General features: G+C 44.0%; 1 long non-coding RNA gene across 1 annotated transcript; it reads left to right on the forward strand.

Annotated features, from left to right (window-relative positions):
• Nucleotides 1–1,106: 1,106 nt before the first annotated feature.
• On the forward strand, nucleotides 1,107–1,424 carry LOC121560375. The gene is made up of 2 exons (XR_005998956.2): nucleotides 1,107–1,163; nucleotides 1,347–1,424. It is a non-coding gene; the product is annotated as an uncharacterized LOC121560375 (long non-coding RNA).
• Nucleotides 1,425–14,067: the final 12,643 nt, after the last annotated feature.

Raw genomic sequence — 14,067 nt, forward strand, 5'->3', positions numbered from 1 at the left:
GGGGAAGAGCAAGTCCAGGTTACAGGGAGGGTAACAGATCCAGATCAGGGCAGGTGTGGTACCGTAATGTCCTAGTGTCCGTGATGAGTCCAAAAGAGAGGTCCGGTAGTGGAGAGCAGGATGGTGGTGGCAGGAGTGAAGCGGAGGCAGGAGTCAGGTTCCAAATATCTGTGGCACAGGAGAAAAAGTAAATAGAACAGACCAAAAAACACAAAGAGCAAAAAATAACCAGGTTGAGTCGGCAGCGAGACTAACATGGTCGTCTTGACTATGATCTGACGATGAGTGGTAAGTTTGACCGGGTCTTAAAGGCTGAGGTGATTATGGTGAATGAGCTGCAGCTGGAACCCTGACTCCCGCACACCAGACTTCACTCCTGCAATCAAGGACAGACAGAGGGGAGGGAGAGAGCAGAGAGAGCTACCTAGCAGCAGTAGGCCTAACACACCCTCAGTTAATACTAGAACTGCACCACACACACTGAGAGAACCTAATACTAGAACGTTTCCAAACACTGGTTAGTTGGAGAGTGTTAGTGGGCTGAATGTTTGACAGCGGCCTCCCGAGTGGCGCAGTGGTCTAAGGCACTGCATCACAGTGCTAGCTGTGCCACTAGAGATTCTGGTTCGGATCCAGGCTCTGTCATAGCCGGCCGCGACCGGGAGACCCATAGGGTGGCGCACAATTGGCCCAGCGTCGTCCAGGGTAGGGGAGGGAATGGCCGGCAGGGATGTAGCTCAGTTGGTAGAGCATGGCATTTGCAACGCCAGGGTTGTGGGTTCGATTTCCACGGGGGGCCAGTATGAAAAATAAAATAATGTATGCACTCACTAACTGTAAGTCGCTCTGGATAAAAGCGTCTGCTAAATGACTAAAATGTAAATGTATCTATCTATCTATCTATCTATCTATCTATCTATCTATCTATCTATCTATCTATCTATCTATCTATCTATCTATCTATCTATCTATCTATCTATCTATCTATCTATCTATCTATCTATCTATCTATCTATCTATCTATCTATCTATCTATCTATCTATCTATCTATCTGTGTATATTTATGTATCTCATGAACTAAGATGTTTTCTGTGCATTGTGTTTCAGCATGATGAGAAGCCCTACTGCACTAACTGTTACATGAAGACGTTCGGTCCCAGAGGTAGCTACTCCCTGGTGATGTACTGTACCAAATGGCAGCCTATTCCCATAAATATGGTGTATACAGTAAGTCTCTCATGTATCTCTCTCTCTCTTTCTCTCTCTCTCTCTCTCTCTCTCTCTCTCTCTCTCTCTCTCTCTCTCTCTCTCTCTCTCTCTCTCTCTCTCTCTCTCTCTCTCTCAGCAGGTAAGGGGAGAATGATGTCATACTGTCACAGCTCAGCCTCCTCTTCCTCTTCCACCTCCTAGGAACCAGTCTAACCAAAAATACAACCTAATGAAAACTAACAGCCTATCAACAAGGATCTATGTTCAACCAACCTGACATTCAGCCAACAAGCCAATGACTAAACAACTAGGTCCAACATTCGACCAACCAAGAAATAACCAATAGACAACCAACCTGACATTTAATTAACTACTATCAAACCAACCTGACATTTAATTAACTACTATCCAACCAACAGACATCAGTCTCACTCTGAAAGTCCCCTTCTTTCAGTCAATCATAAAACAACTACCTGGACCACAACTTTGTGCTCAATGGAGACAACGGTTGTTCTTCAATAAAACAAAAGCTACTACAGCCGTCTTGTTGCAGTGTGTGAGTTAAACACAGGGTCCCTTTAGGCCTCAACACATCCTTATACTACACATGTACTGGAGTGGACACTCCCTAGCAAGATCATGTTTTGAATACCACCGGAGTTCTGAACACACACACACACAAACTTACAGAATTGGAGTGTAGCTATGCACCTCTCCCTTTCTCTGTCATCAACCAAAGCCAGAGAAGGAGTGTGTGTATGTGTATGTGTATGTGTGTGTGTGTGTGTGTGTGTGTGTGTGTGTGTGTGAGAGAGAGAGAGAGCGAGAGAGAGAGAGAGAGAGAGAGAGAGAGAGAGAGAGAGAGAGAGAGAGAGAGAGAGAGAGAGAGAGTGAAAAACCACAGTGTGCCATCACAGCTGCAAGATGTGTGACCTGTTGCCACAAGAAAAGGTCAACCAGTGAAGAACAAACACCATTGTAAATACAACCCATATTATGTTTATTTATTTTCCCATTTGTACTTTAACTATTTGCACATTGTTACAACACTGTATATATACATAATATGACATTTGAAATGCCTTTATTCTTTTGGAACTTCTGAGTGTAATGGTTACTGTTAATATTTATTGTTTATTTCACTTTTGTTTACTATCTACTTCACTTGCTTTGGCAATGTTAACATACGTTTCCCATGCCAATAAAGCCCTTAAATTGAAATTGAAATTAGAGAGAGAGAGAGAGAGAGAGAGAGAGAGAGAGAGAGAGAGAGAGAGTGAGGAGTTGAGAGAGAGAGGAGCACAGAGAGAGAGAGAGAGAGAGAGAGAGAGAGGAGTAGAGAGAGAGGGGAGCACAGAGAGAGAGAGAGAGAGAGAGAGAGAGAGAGAGAGAGAGAGAGAGAGAGAGAGAGAGAGAGAGAGAGAGAAAGAGAGAGAGAGAGAGAGAGAGAGCACAGTCTGCTGGAATGGGCATTTGAGTGAGACAGAGCTGGTACACATGCACACAAACACACACACTTCTTCCTGTTCCTCTGTTAGTAGTGGAACACTTCCCCCTGTTCCTCTGTTAGTAGTGGAACACACTTCCCCCTGTTCCTCTGTTAGTAGTGGAACACACTTCCCCCTGTTCCTCTGTTAGTAGTGGAACACACGTCCCCCTGTTCCTCTGTTAGTAGTGGAACACACTTCCCCAAAAAACGTGCTGCCTGCCTGGTTTGCTTAATATACGGAATTTGAAATAAAATATATAATTTTTTTCTTGATCATGAACTATATTTAAAACCAAATGTTTTACTGGGTGACTTTCACTTCTACTTGAGTCATTTTCTATTAAGGTGTCTTTTCTTTTACTCAAGTATGACAGTTGGTTACTTTTTCTACACTGCTTCCATCCAGCTATCTACTATCATTATCATATGTGTGAAAAACTTGGTTGGAAATCACACAAGACTGATCTCAGTTAATTCATACTGTATGTTGTAGTCTTTCCAAGAGAGAAATCACACAAGACTGATCTCAGTTAATTCATACTGTATGTTGTAGTCTTTCCAAGAGAGAAATCACACAAGACTGATTTCAGTTAATTCATACTGTATGTTGTAGTCTTTCCAAGAGAGAAATCACACAAGACTGACAGCCTGTGAGTTTATTAAAAGCATTCAGTGATTACATGGCAGTTTAGAGAGCAACAGGTCTTTATCTGTAAAGGGTAAATAACATAACATCAACATAATCTGCACTCACATCACAAATATGAAATAAACACTTCTCAACAATACCTTTGAGATCATTGATATATATTACCATATGTATTTACTATAATTTGATTAATTGATTGATTTGCACACAGCATATTCACAATTTAATGTATATCAGACCTGAACTAAGTACTATACTTTCTCTGTAACCCACAGACCATAAGAGAATAACACAAATATCTCTATATAGTACAAACATCATAACAATAATCTACATAATAATCAATACCATAATATTTATAATGAATAACATGTTAAATGAACTTCAACATGACCTTTCACGATTTTATATCATTGGTATTGGGCAACAACACCAACGTGTACACACATTCCCTTTACATGGAAATGTGAACTCTCTTTGCAGATTAGTTTATATATAATTTACATTTGCTTCTGTTTGTTTTTTCAGAGGTCAGGGTCAAGCTGAGTGGAAGAGTGGAAAAGGTTACTGGTTATGATGACATCACTGGTGAGAAGTCAGTTATGAAAAGATATTCAGTTGACTGCGTGTTAGTCTGTCAGCCCTATCTCTTTTGACATCTCCCTCTCTCTACTCCTCTTCTCTCTCACTATCCATCTCCCCTCCCCTCCTCCTCTGTCCAATAGCCGCAGGAAGTAGTTTGGGGGTTTAGAAATACAGCTAAACCTAGGGTATGGTTAAATGGGGTGTGTAGAAATACAGCTAAACCTAGGGTATGGTTAAATGGGGTGTGTAGAAATACAGCTAAACCTAGGGTATGGCTAAATGGGGTGTGTAGAAATACAGCTAAACCTAAGGGTATGGCTAAATGGGGTGTGTAAAAATACAGCTAAACCTAGGGTATGGCTAAATGGGGTGGGTAGAAATACAGCTAAAACTAGTGTATGGCTAAATGGGGTGTGTAGAAACACAGCTAAACCAAGTGTATGGCTAAATGGGGTGTGTAGAAATACAGCTAAATCTAGGGTATGGCTAAATGGGGTGTGTAGAAACACAGTTAAACCTAGTGTATGGCTAAATGGGGTGTGTGGAAATACAGCTAAACCTAGGGTATGGCTAAATGGGGTGTGTAGAAATACAGCTAAGCCTAGGGTATGGCTAAATGGGGTGTGTAGAAATACAGCTAAACCTAGGGTATGGCTAAATGGGGTGTGTAGAAATACAGCTAAACCTAGGATATGGCTAAATGGGGTGTGTAGAAACACAGATAAACCTAGGGTATGGCTAAATGGGGTGTATTGACCGACGGGTCAGGACTGATACACTCGTTTTTTATTTTTTATTTTTTTATATAGTTAAGAGAGGACAAATTAACATCAACATCACCTTTCATGATGTGATGGGGAAGATAGACTTATCGTTGGTATGGTGCAACAACACCCATGTGTACACACATTCCCCTTCCATGTGAACCTCTCTTTGCAGATGAGTTTACAGTATATCTAATTTAATACATCAGCTTTTCCTCAATCGTTCAGTTCCAGAGGTCAGAGGTCAATCTGAGCTGGGCCAATAGTGGAAGAGTGTAAAAGATTACTGGTTAGGATGACATCACTGGTGAGAAGTCAGTAATAAATATATATTTCCCTTCCATTAAATCTTTCTCTCTCCTCCACAAATCTCTATCTCCCCCACTCCCCTCCTCTGTCCCCTCCCCTCCCCTCCCCTCCCCTCCCCTCCCCTCCTCCCTCCCCTCTCCTCTCTCTCCACTACGCTCTCCTCTGACCCCCACCCATCCTCTCTCCTCCTCCCCATCTCTCTCTGCTCATCTCTCGCAGCCCTTTGACACCTCCCTCCCTCCCTCCCTCCCTCCCTCCCTCCCTCCCTCCCTCCTCCCTCCCTCCCTCCCTCCTCCCTCCCTCCCTCCCTCCCTCCCTCCCTCCCTCCCTCCCTCCCTCCTCAAATGTATATTATATAAGGGGAGGGAGAATTGGAAGGGGAGAAGAGGAGAGGGGGGAGAAAAGGAGAGGGGGAGAAGAGGAGAGGGGGGAGAAGAGGAGAGGAGAGGGGGAGAAGAGGAGAGGGGTAGAAGAGGAGAGGGGGAGAAGAGGAGAGGTGAGGAGAGGAGAGGGGGAGAAGAGGAGAGGGGGGAGAAGAGGAGAGGGGAGGAGAGGAGAGGGGGAGAAGAGGAGAGGGGGAGAAGAGGAGAGGTGAGGAGAGGAGAGGGGGGAGAAGAGGAGAGGGGGGAGAAGAGGAGAGGGGAGGGGGGAGAAGAGGAGAGGTGAGGAGAGGAGAGGGGGGAGAAGAGGAGAGGGGGAGAAGAGGAGAGGGGGGAGAAGAGGTGAGGGGGAGAAGAAGAGAGGGGGAGAAGAGGAGATAAGAGGAGAGGAGAGGGGGGAGAATAGGAGAGGGGGAGAGAAGAGGAGAAGGGGAGAACAGGAGAGGGGGGAGAAGAGGAGAGGGGGAGAAAAGGAGAGGGGGAGAAGAGGAGAGGAAACTGAGCTGCCCCTCCTAACCTCCTGCCAATTAAACGATGATGTGAGAGAGAGGGGGGAGAAGAGGAGAGGGGGAGAGGGGGAGAAGAGGAGAGGAAACTGAGCTGCCCCTCCTAACCTCCTGCCAATTAAACGATGATGTGAGAGAGAGGGGGAGAAGAGGACAGGGGGAGAAGAGGAGAGGAGAGGAGAGGGGGGTAGAAGAGGAGAGGGGGAGAGAAGAGGAGAAGGGGAGAACAGGAGAGGGGGGAGGAGAGGAGAGGGGAAGAAGAGGAGAGGGGGAGAAGAGGAGAGGAAACTGAGCTGCCCCTCCTAACCTCCTGCCAATTAAATGATGATGTGAGAGAGACATATTTCCCTCAGATTACAAGGACCCCCAAATACTTTGAAAACAAATATAATATTGATAAGCTCCCATATCTGTTAGGTGAAATACAGCAGCGTGCAATCATGGCAGCAAAATGTGTGACCTGTTGTGATAAGAATAGGGTAACCAGTGGAGAACAAACACCACAGTAAATAAAACCTAGGCCTAGATTTATCAGTTTATTTCATTTCCCTTGCCATTTGTACTTCTACATTTTGCACACACAGCTCACACTCTCCTACACACACCAGCTGGCTGAGAGGACCCTAGTGGAGCCAGCTGGCTGAGAGGACCCTAGTGGAGCCACCTGGCTGAGAGGGTCCTAGTGGAAACACCTGGCTGAGAGAACCCTAATGGAGCTACCTGGCTGAGAGGGCTTAGTGGAGCCACCTGGCTGAGAGGGCCCTAGTGGAGCCACCTGGCTGAGAGGGCCCTAGTGGAGCCAGCTGGCTGAGAGGACCCTAGTGGAGCCAGCTAGTTTATATTTCATTTACAGTGTATTGACCGACGGCCTATACAGGTCAGGACTGATACACTCGTATTTTTTGTTTTGTTTGTTTATAGTTAAATTATTAACATTTCAAATGTCTTTTACTTTTGAAACTTTTGTGTGTTTAAAGTTTACTGTTTGTGATTGTTTATTTCACTTGCTTTGTCAATGGTAACATATATTTCCCGTGTCAATAAAACCCCTTTGAATGTTACTGAGAGAGAGAGAGTGAGAGAGGGGGAGGGGCAAAAGAGAGGAGAAATGAACATCAACATGACCTTTCATGATATGATGGGGAAGATAGGCTTATCGTTGGTATGACGCAACAACACCCATGTGTACACACATTCCCCTTCCGTGGAAAGGTGAACCTCTCTTTGCAGATGAGATTATATATAATTTAATACCTTTGCTTTTGTCTGTTTTTGAAATCATTCATTTCATAGGTCAGAGGTCAAGCTGAGCCAGACCAAGAGTGGAAGAGTGGACAAGGTTACTGGTTATGATGACATCACTGGTGAGAAGTCAGTTATGAAAAGATATTCAGTTGACTGCGTGTTAGTCTGTCAGCCCTATCTCTTTTGACATCTCCCTCTCTCTCCTCCTCTTCTCTCTCACTCTCCATCTCCCCTCCCCTCCTCCTCTGTCCCATAGCCGCAGGAAGTAGTTTGGGGGTGTATAAATACAGCTAAACCTAGGGTATGGTTAAATGGGGTGTGTAGAAATACAGCTAAACCTAGGGTATGGTTAAATGGGGTGTGTAGAAATACAGCTAAACCCATGGTATGGCTAAATGGGGTGTGTAGAAATACAGCTAAACCTAGGGTATGGCTAAATGGGGTGTGTAGAAATACAGCTAAACCTAAGGGTATGGCTAAATGGGGTGTGTAGAATTACAGCTAAATCTAGTGTATGGCTAAATGGGGTGTGTAGAAACACAGCTAAACCTAGTCTTTGGCTAAATGGGGTGTGTAGAAATACAGCTAAACCTAAGGGTATGGCTAAATGGGGTGTGTAGAAATACAGCTAAACCTAGGATATGGCTAAATGGTGTGTGTAGAAACACAGCTAAACCAAGTGTATGGCTAAATGGGGTGTATTGACCGACGGGTCAGGACTGATACACTCGTTTTAATTTTTTTTTTTTTTTATATAGTTAAGAGAGGAGAAATGAACATCAACATCACCTTTCATGATGTGATGGTGAAGATAGACTTATCGTTGGTATGGTGCAACAACACCCATGTGTACACACATTCCCCTTCCATGTGAACCTCTCTTTGCAGATGAGTTTACAGTATATCTAATTTAATACATCAGCTTTTCCTCAATCGTTCAGTTCCAGAGGTCAGAGGTCAATCTGAGCTGGGCCAATAGTGGAAGAGTGTAAAAGATTACTGGTTAGGATGACATCACTGGTGAGAAGTCAGTTATAAATATATACAGTGAGCTCCATAATTCATTGGACAGTGACCATTGTTTTGTTATTTTGGTTCTGTACTCTAGCACTTTGAGTTTGAAAGGATACAATGACAATGAGCGTGAAGTGCAGACTGTCAGCTTTAATTTGAGGGTATTTTCATACATATCGGATGAACCGTTTAGAAATGACAGCACCTTTTGTACATGGTCCCCCCATTTTAAGGTACTACAAGATTTTGTTAAATTGGCTTCACAGATGTGTGTCATTAGGCAGGTGTATTCATTTGTGTCGTTAGTGAATGCAGGAGAGCTGTTGATGAATAGTAATGATTCTAGACTTTGCTATTGCCTTTGGAGGTTGTTATTGGGGTGTGACAACATGAGGAAGACAGCAGTGTCGATGCAAATGAAGTTGGCCGTCATAAGGCTCAGAAATGAAAATCAATCATTCAGGAACATTGCAAAAACCCTGGCCATGCCCAAGTCAACAGTTTTGTTCATCATTAACAAGAAAAAAACAACCGGTGAACTCAATTATGTCAAAAGACCCAGTAGACAGAGGAAGACCACTGTAGTGGATGACCGGAGAATACTCTCTATGGTGAAGAAAAAACCCCTGATAACAGCCCAACAGATCAAAAACACTCTCCTGGATGCAGGTGTAGATGTGTCAAAGTCTACCATACGCAGAAGACTACACCAGCAGGACTACAGAGGGTACACTACAAGATGCAAACCACTGATAAGCCTGAAGAACAGAAAGGCAAGATTACAGTTTGCTAAAAAGCACCTAAAAGAGCCCCAAGAGTTCTGGAAAAAAGTATTGTGGACAGATGAGACAAAGATTAACATGTACCAGAGTGATGGAAAGACAAAAGTGTGGAGAAAAAAAAGAAATGCCCATGATCCAAAGCATACCACCTCATCCATGAAACATGGTGGAGGGGGTGTTATGGCTTGGGCCTGTATGGCTGCCAGTGGAACAGGCTCACTTGTCTTCATCAATGATGTGAGTGCAGACAGAAGTAGAACAATGAATTCTGAAGTCTACAGAAATATTTTATCTGCTCAGATAAAACCAAATGCCTCCAAACTCATTGGACGGCACTTAATCATGCAACAAGACAATGACCCTAAACATACTGCTAGAGCAACAAAGGGGTTTTTGATGGCCAACAAGTGGAAAATCCTTGACTGGCCGAGTCAATCACCAGATCTGAATCCAATTGAACATGCATTTTACATGCTCAAGAGGAGACTTAAGGCAATAAGTCCCCGAAACAAGCAGGAACTGAAGATGGCTGCAGTACAGGCCTGGCAGAGCATCACCAGGGAAGATACCCAGCGTCTGGTGATGGCGATGCATCGCAGACTTCAAGCAGTCATTGCATGCAAAGGATATGCGACCAAATATTAACAATGATTACTTTATTCTACATTATGTTAAACTGTCCAATGTTTTTTGATGCCCGAAAATGGGGGGGACTAAGTACAAAAGCTTCTATAATTCGTAAACGGTTCATCCGATATGTATGAAAATACCCTCAAATTAAAGCTGACAGTCTGCACTTCACCCTCATTGTCATTGTATCCTTTCAAACTCAAAGTGCTAGAGTACAGAACCAAAATAACAAAAGAATGGTCACTGTCCAGTGAATTATGGAGCTCACTGTATTTCCCTTCCATTAAATCTTTCTCTCTCCTCCACAAATCTCTATCTCCCCCCCCACTCCCCTCCTCTGTCCCCTCCCTCCCCTCCCCTCCCCTCCCCTCCCTCCTCCCCTCCCCTCCTCTGTCCCCTCCCCTCTCCTCTCTCTCACTCACGCTCTCCTCCGACCCCCCACCCATCCTCTCTCCCTCCGCCCCCATCTCTCTCTGCTCATCTCTCGCAGCCCTTTGACATCTCCCTCCCTCCCTCCCTCCCTCCTCCCTCCCTCCTCCCTCCTCCCTCCCTCCCTCCCTCCCTCCTCAAATGTATATTATATAAGGGGAGGGAGAATTGGAAGGGGAGAAGAGGAGAGGGGGGAGAAAGGGAAAGGGGGAGAAGAGGAGAGGGGGGAGAAGAGGAGAGGATAGGGGGAGAAGAGGAGAGGGGGGAGAAGAGGAGAGGTGAGGAGAGGAGAGGGGGAGAAGAGGAGAGGGGTAGAAGAGGAGAGGTGAGGAGAGGAGAGGGGGAGAAGAGGAGAGGGGGAGAAGAGGAGAGGGGGAGAAGAGGAGAGGGGGGAGAGAAGAGGAGAAGGGGAGAAGAGGAGAGGGGGAGAACAGGAGAGGGGGAGAAGAGGAGAGGGGGAGAAGAGGAGAGGGGGGAGAAGAGGAGAGGGGGGAGAAGAGGAGAGGATAGGGGGAGAAGAGGAGAGGGGGGAGAAGAGGAGAGGGGGAGAGGAGAGGTGAGGAGAGGAGAGGAGAGGAGAGGAGAGGGGGGAGAAGAGGAGAGGGGGAGAAGAGGAGAGGGGGGAGAACAGGAGAGGGGGGAGAAGAGGAGAAGGGGAGAAGAGGAGAGGGGGAGAAGAGGAGAGGGGGAGAAGAGGAGAGGGGGGAGAAGAGGAGAGGGGGAGAAGAGGAGAGGGGGAGAAGAGGAGAGGGGGGAGAAGAGGAGAGGGGGAGAAGAGGAGAGGTGAGGAGAGGAGAGGAGAGGGGGAGAAGAGGAGAGGGGGAGAAGAGAAGAGAAGAGGGGAGGGGGGAGAAGAGGAGAGGTGAGGAGAGGAGAGGGGGGAGAAGAGGAGAGGGGGAGAAGAGGAGAGGGGAGGGGGGAGTAGAGGAGAGGTGAGGAGAGGAGAGGGGGGAGAAGAGGAGAGGGGGAGAAGAGGTACTACTACAGCCGTCTTGTTGCAGTGTGTGAGTTAAACACAGGGTCCCTTTAGGCCTCAACACATCCTTATACTACACATGTACTGGAGTGGACACTCCCTAGCAAGATCATGTTTTGAATACTACCGGAGTTCTGAACACACACACAAACTTACAGAATTGGAGTGTAGCTATGCACCTCTCCCTTTCTCTGTCATCAACCAAAGCCAGAGAAGGAGTGTGTGTATGTGTATGTGTGTGTGTGTGTGTGTGTGTGTGTGTGTGTGTGTGTGTGTGTGTGAGAGAGAGAGAGAGAGAGAGAGAGAGATAGAGAGAGTGAAAAACCACAGTGTGCCATCACAGCTGCAAGATTCGTGACCTGTTGCCACAAGAAAAGGTCAACCAGTGAAGAACAAACACCATTGTAAATACAACCCATATTAAGTTTATTTATTTTCCCATTTGTACTTTAACTATTTGCACATTGTTACAACACTGTATATATACATAATATGACATTTGAAATGCCTTTATTCTTTTGGAACTTCTGAGTGTAATGTTTACTGTTAATATTTATTGTTTATTTCACTTTTGTTTACTATCTACTTCACTTGCTTTGGCAATGTTAACATACGTTTCCCATGCCAATAAAGCCCTTAAATTGAAATTGAAATTGAGAGAGAGAGAGAGAGAGAGAGAGAGAGAGAGAGAGAGAGAGAGAGAGAGAGAGAGAGAGAGAGAGAGAGAGAGAGAGAGTGAGAGAGAGAGTGAGTGAGGAGTAGAGAGAGAGAGGAGAGAGAGGAGTGGGTTTGGAGGGAGGGCAGAGGAGACAGAGAGAGAGAGAGAGAGAGAGAGAGAGAGAGAGAGAGAGAGAGAGAGAGAGAGAGCACAGTCTGCTGGAATGGGCATTTGAGTGAGACAGAGCTGGTACACATGCACACAAACACACACACACGTCTTCCTGTTCCTCTGTTAGTAGTGGAACACTTCCCCCTGTTCCTCTGTTAGTAGTGGAACACACTTCCCCCTGTCCCTCTGTTAGTAGTGGAACACACTTCCCCCTGTTCCTCTGTTAGTAGTGGAACACACTTCCCCTGTTCCTCTGTTAGTAGTGGAACACACTTCCCCCTGTTCCTCTGTTAGTAGTGAAACACACTTCCCCCTGTTCCTCTGTTAGTAGTGGAACACACTTCCCCCTGTTCCTCTGTTAGTAGTGGAACACTTCCCCCTGTTCCTCTGTTAGTAGTGGAACACACTTCCCCCTGTTCCTCTGTTAGTAGTGAAACACACTTCCCCCTGTTCCTCTGTTAGTAGTGAAACACACTTCCCCCTGTTCCTCTGTTAGTAGTGGAACACACTTCCCCAAAAAACGTGCTGCCTGCCTGGTTTGCTTAATATACGGAATTTGAAATAAAATATATAATTTTTTTCTTGATCATGAAGTATATTTAAAACCAAATGTTTTACTGGGTGACTTTCACTTTTACTTTAGTCATTTTCTATGAAGGTATCTTTACTTTTACTCAAGTATGACAGTTGGTTACTTTTTCTACACTGCTTCCATCCAGCTATCTACTATCATTATCATATGTGTGAAAAACTTGGTTGGAAATCACACAAGACTGATCTCAGTTAATTCATACTGTATGTTGTAGTCTGTCCAAGAGAGAAATCACACAATACTGATCTCAGTTAATTCATACTGTATGTTGTAGTCTTTCCAAGAGAGAAATCACACAAGACTGATCTCAGTTAATTCATACTGTATGTTGTAGTCTTTCCAAGAGAGAAATCACACAAGACTGACAGCCTGTGAGTTTATTAAAAGCATTCAGTGATTATATGGCAGTTTAGAGAGCAACAGGTCTTTATCTGTAAAGGGTAAATAACATCAACATAATCTGCACTCACATCACAAATATGAAATAAACACTTGAGATCATTGATCTATATTACCATATTTATTTACTTTAATTTGATTAATTAATTGATTATACTACTAACATCATAACAATAATCTACATCCTAATCAATATCATAACATTTATAATCAATAACATCATTATCTATATACTACTAACATCATAACAATAATCTACATCCTAATCAATATCATAACATTTATAATCAATAACATAATTATCTATATACTACTAACAACATAACAATAATCTACATCCTAATCAATATCATAACATTTATAATCAATAACATCATTATCTTTATACTACTAACAACATAACAATAATCTACATCAGTCAATATCATAAAATGTATAATCAATAACATCATGAGGTAAACAACAGCAACAAAACAATCCCCAACAAACTAAAATGACCCCTTTATTCAGATGTTTCAAAATACAAAGAATGAACAGATGATTATAATAATACATGGACTAATAATGGAAACCCTTCAAGATAAAGAATCTAAGAGAAACACTAAATAAGATAAAGACATGAAGACAAAAGCTAAAAGCAGCAATACATTCTGGAACACAAAACAGAGCTAATTGAGCTACTCTCTAAAAATAATCAAAACCCCATGTTACCCAAAACCCCATGTTACCCAAAACCCCATGTTACCAAAACCCCATGTTACCCAAACCTCATGTTACCCAAAACCCCATGTTACCAAAACCCCATGTTACCCAAACCTCATGTTACCCAAAACCCCATGTTACCCAAACCCCATGTTACCCAAAACCCCACGGTACCCAAAACCCCACGCTACCCAAAACCCCATGTTACCAAAACCCCATGTTACCAAAACCCCATGTTACCCAAAACCTCATGTTACCCAAAACCCCATGTTACCAAAACCCCATGTTACCAAAACCCCATGTTACCCAAACCTCATGTTACCCAAAACCCCATGTTACCCAAACCTCATGTTACCCAAAACCCCATGTTACCCAAAACCCCATGTTACCCAAAACCCCACGGTACCCAAAACCCCACGGTACCCAAAACCCCATGGTACCATGGTGGTACAAAACAAACAAAAATTAATAATATTGGTTACAATCACTCCTTTTAGATTTCTTCCAAGGTTATAAAAAGATAAGAATTAGTTTAACTTATGTTATTAAAATTAGAACCACTTAAGGTTTGCTGCCA

Source organism: Coregonus clupeaformis, unplaced genomic scaffold, assembly GCF_020615455.1.
Source record: "Coregonus clupeaformis isolate EN_2021a unplaced genomic scaffold, ASM2061545v1 scaf0904, whole genome shotgun sequence".
NCBI lineage: Eukaryota > Metazoa > Chordata > Actinopteri > Salmoniformes > Salmonidae > Coregonus > Coregonus clupeaformis.